The 5,185-nt window shown below is 42.9% G+C and overlaps 1 non-coding gene across 1 annotated transcript; it reads left to right on the top strand.

The window, feature by feature from the left end:
- Positions 1–2,721: 2,721 nt before the first annotated feature.
- trnap-ugg (transfer RNA proline (anticodon UGG)) lies at positions 2,722–2,793 on the top strand. Its single transcript has one exon. It is a non-coding gene; the product is annotated as a tRNA-Pro (tRNA).
- The last annotated feature ends 2,392 nt before the right edge of the window (positions 2,794–5,185 follow it).

Raw genomic sequence — 5,185 nt, 5'->3', positions numbered from 1 at the left:
CAACTACTCCAAACACTGGCCTTCAATGTTTGTCAAAGTTTGTCTTCAAACAAGATGCTTATGTTTAAGGCAAAAGCTGTGACAGAAACAAGTTCTTCTTCAAAGATACACAACTCCAACATCTTTGTGAAGTTTGTGGACGACACAACTGTGGTGGGTCTCAGATGAAACAAACTACAGGAATGAGGTGCACCTTCTGGCCGAGTGGTGCAGAGACCACAACCTCTCCCTGAATGTGGAGAAGACAAAGGAGATGGTTGTGGACTACAGGAGAGCACACAGTCAGCACACCCCTCTGACCATCGACGGGGTTCCTGGGTGTGCACATCACTGAGGACCTCTCCTGGACTAACAACACTGCATTCCTGACCAAGAAGGCACAGCAGCGCCTCTACTTCCTCCGCAAGCTCAAAAGAGCCAGAGCCCCTCCCTCCATCCTGTGCACCTTCTACAGAGGGGCTGTTGAGAGCATCCTGTCCAGCTGCATCACTGTGGTACAGAGCCTGCACCACCACCTGCAGGAAGACGCTTCATCGCATAGTGATGATCCTCTCATAGCTGAGAGGATCATCAGCGTCCCTCTCCCCTCCCTCCAAGACCTCTACGACAGCTGTCTCACCCGAAAGGCCCTCCGCATCACAGGAGACCCCACCCACCCTTCACACCGCTTCTTTAGTCTGCTGCCATCAGGAAAGAGACTGCGCAGGCGGGGCCAGGACCAGCAGACTGAGGGACAGCTTCATCCACCAGGCTGTCAGGAAGCTGAACTCTCTCCCTGCTGTGCCCCACTCTCTCCCCCTTCCCTCTACAAAAGTTTTTTTGTACCAGGCTGTAAACATGTTCATTTCTGCTGTGAAGTTGGACATTTTAACATGGGAGTCTATGGGTAATAACACACGTGAATTACAATTTTTCACACGTCGTAAACATTCCAATTTAAGACTAGTGGTTAAGACCTTCAAAACTCAGTGTGTAACATTGTTGGTAAAAACTGTTTGATTTGGCATGTTTGTAGAGAAGATTGAAGCAAGGCGTCTGGACTTGTAGAGTTTTCCTGAAGAGGTTTCGCTGCTCATCCAAGCAGCTTCATCAGTTGTTGATCTGTTGGTGGGGAAACATGGTTTATATGTGGTTGCAGACCTCAGTGGGTGGTCTGGATAAAACTCACAAACAATAGCACTAAATGTTTCCATAATTACCTGTGATGATCTGGCTGCCTGTGCCAGGTGTGTCTAATGACTGGCTAACGACTATGAGACTGCTGGTAGACAGCCCATTGTTCTTGCTGTTAGCATGTGACTTGGAGTGAAACTTCCTGGGAATGGATGAAATAACTGCTTTGTATGTGGTAAAAAGATGAGGCCACCACCTCGAGAAGGTTTTACCAGCTTAACATAGATGGCTTCCTTGACTTCCTCTCTGTCTAAAATGTGAACATTGTTGTCCTCAAAGGAGTGTCCTTTGTCTTTGAGGTGGAGGTGAACAGCTGAGTCTTGTCCTGAGGAGGTGGCTCTCCTGTGCTGAGCCATTCTTCTGTGGAGTGGTTGTTTAGTTTCTCCAGTGTACAGATCAGAGCATTCCTCACTGCACTGGACTGCATATATGATATTGCTGTGTTTCTCCCTGGGAGTTTTATCCTTTGGGTGTACCAGTTTCAGTCTCAGGATTGTCCTCCAGTGGAGACTGCAACCTTAACACAGCGCCTTGGACGAAAAGCAGACTTGCAGAATGAAAGGCAGCATTTCGGAATGAAAAGCATTCCAGAATGAAATTCAAATTTCCGGAATGAAAAGCAGAAATCTAGAATAAGTGGCAGCATTCCAGAATAGACATCAGTATTCCGGAATGACAGGCAGAATTCCCGATTAACACTCTGTATAGTGGAACAGAAGTCAGCAAGACATCATTCTGGAATGAAAAGCATCCCAGAATGGAAGAAAGCATTCCCAAATGAAAGGCAGAAATCTAGAATGAGAGCATCCTGGACTAGACATCCATCCACCCACTCCAGAATGATAGGCAGGATTCCGGAATGGTAGACAAAAGTCTTGGATTAAACCCCTAACCTGACAGCGGCCTGTGATGTCATGGAAGCGTGCGTTCCAAAATGGAAGGCAACATTCCAGGACAAAAGTCAGCATAACAGAATGAAAAGATTTGCGGAATGAAAGACACCATTCCAGAATGAAAAGCAGTCCATAATGAAAGACAAAAGTTTGGAATGAAATGCAGAAATCCAGAATAAACAGTAGCATTCCAGTATAGACATCAGTATTCCGGAATGATAGGCAGAATTCCTGAATAACATCATAACATCATTTAATCAATAGGGCTCGACCGATTAGCTCGATCCCCATACGGCCAATCTGTGTTTTCATTGTTGAAGCGTGGACATGCCTGTTTCACTTACTGTGTGCTGGTTGGTACATTGGACTCAAGGATTGGTTTTTGAAGACACTCCTCCAAGTGGTGTCTTCAGTTCTGCTACTATTCTGGTTGGGAATCTGAGTTTTATGTGTTCAGGATCTCTGTGGGTGGATCTTGCAGGAAATCAGACTTTTAATCTGAGGGCCCAGGGTTCAAGTCCCTGTTCAGGAGCAACACTATATATTCCTAACCAGAAATCTTTGTACATATCTTTACCAATGTCAAACTAAGAAAAACATGTGCTTTGTGTTGTTCTTCCACCAACTGAAACATGAAAAGCAAGAAGTCACATGTGGCTCGTTGGTCTAGGGGTATGATTCTTGCTTTGGGTGCAAGAGGTCCAGGGTTCAAATCCCCGACGAGCCCTGATGTGTAACTTTATTTCATTGGAGACAACTCCTTGTTGTTGACTCTTTTCAGTTCCTCTCTAAACTACCTGTAACCCCCGCTACAAAAAGACTTGTAATGAAAAAAATGATAAGTAGGTCAGTAAAAAGTTAAGTTTAATAGTTAAATAATTCATGACCTTTTTGTGATGAGAACGAAAATAATAATAAATATTTTAATTTTAAACACCGTTGTTAACTGAGCGGTTGTCAATAAAGTTGTCCAAGACAAGTGCCCCTCCCCCATCCACGAAGCTGCGTAGCAGCGCACAGCCTCACTAGGTGGAGCAGACGATGCAGCGGCCATTAGCTGAACAACATCTGAGGATATTTGGGAGCTAGCAACAACTGAAAGACATTACAACTAGTAAAAGTCTTCATCTTTCCTTACCAGACCAGGGTGTGGATTACATAAGGATTAAATACACTTAACAGGACGAGTTTTGGTAAGTTTCCTTTCTGTTTTGCCTGTTTTGTGAAAATACCGCTGTTACAGGTAACGAGGCAATTAAGCCCTGTTTACACAGTGCCGAAGATGGCAAAAGAGCAGAAAATGATGGTTATGACCGACCTATTTTATTTTCCCAAATAGTTAATGCTCCTGTGTATTTTGTTTTTGTATTTTGAACCTGTTTTATGTGGAGACATGTCTGATTTTGCTGTTAATATGAGCGGCGTGGATGTAAGAAGAAAAGCCGCCATGTTAAGTTTCTTTTTAGTCACGTAGCCCTGTGAGGCGGCTGGATTTTCATTTATTTACATTTCTATTTAATTAAGTGAACTAAAATTGATTTCTCGTGGCCTGTCCTGCAGGCCAGGTTTTATTTTTTCCCCCGGAGAAGACCCGGAGTTTTGTACTTGAACCTCGGAGATCCGAGTGGCGAGCCAACCCATGGAATGTGGTGCCTAGGACCGCTAAAAGGACTGCACGTGGTACCTTCTTCACCATAAACTCACTGCTACATCAAGGTCGCGGTAGGAGTTGGAATTTTCTTTGGATTTATTGGACTTTAAAGGAGCTGTGTGTAAACCCAGACACACACACTGATAACGGACATTTGGAGTATTTACTGAGCAGATGGACATTGAGAAAATTTCTATTATTGCTTTGTAACCTCTATTGTTTTGATTTTGATACTGTCAACGACTTTAACTGATTTGTGTTGGTCAATTTAAAGGGACATTGTTGATATTGAAATGTGTATTGGGTGAGGAATGTAAACCTATGAGCCAGTTAAATTCCCAATTTAGATGAATATTAGGTTTATTACCCAAAACCAAACGAAAACTAGATCGACCGGTCGTTAGATAAAATTATACTAGAACAGGAGAACTCAAAACCTTTGTTTCAGCTTTAATACAACACTTAAGGTGTAATGCAACTCAGAGGGAAATTTTAAAGGTACCTTAACACTAATAAGTGCCTGAAATGTTTTTGTTTGTTAATAATTGTTTGTCTAATTTTCTAGTAAATTGCCGGCTTTTCATTTAAACTTTTCTTGCTCTGAATCTCATTTTACACCTACCACTCCTACGAATCTAGAACTGGTCCTGTAGCTTATTCTCCTCTGCCTAACAGTATAGGTGCTACATACCACACAGCTTTACAAAGCTAACAAAGTTCTATTCTATTCAGACTCATCCCAATCCAGAGCAGTTGTTCCACAGTAACACCTGCAGGAGGACGTCATCACCCAGTATGTGACCTGCACTGTGAGCTGTAAGGTCTTATACAGACAGGTGTGTGTCTTTCCTCATCAGGTCCAATCAGTATCATCAAAGACAGCTGGACTCAGATGAAGGTTAGAACCATCTGAAGGACGATCAGAAGAAATGGACGCACCTGAGTTCAATATATGAGAGTCACAGCAAAGGCTCTGATACTTAGGACCATGTCATATTTCACTTTGTCTTTTTAATACATCTGCAAACATGTCAACAACTCTGTGTGTTTCTGTCAGTATGGGGAGCTGTGTGGACATTAATGAGGAAAAATGAACTTCAATGATTTTAGCAAATGGCTGCAATATAACAAAGTGAAACATTTAAGGGGGTCTGAATACTTCCTGCACCCACTGTACACATAACAAATGAATGTGACTGAAACAACAGCTCTGTGTGTAATATAAATATACAAACTAATGTGATTTGATCAGAACATTTTAAAAGACAGTGATGATCTGTTCTTATTGTCTAAACAGGAACAGTTGAAGCACAGCTTGCAGCCCTTGTATCTCAGGCTTCTCAGCTTCTCTTCAGATGTTTGGACGTTTCTGCTGGAACCTCTCATTTAATGACTCACATTTAGAACTTCTGACTTTATGTGGAGGAGGGATTGATTTTGGAACGAGGAGGCTGCAGCCTGCGATTCC

This window comes from Parambassis ranga, unplaced genomic scaffold (assembly GCF_900634625.1).
Source record: "Parambassis ranga unplaced genomic scaffold, fParRan2.1 scaffold_33_arrow_ctg1, whole genome shotgun sequence".
NCBI classification, from domain to species: Eukaryota; Metazoa; Chordata; class Actinopteri; family Ambassidae; genus Parambassis; species Parambassis ranga.
This window is presented reverse-complemented; position numbering and strand designations above follow the sequence as displayed.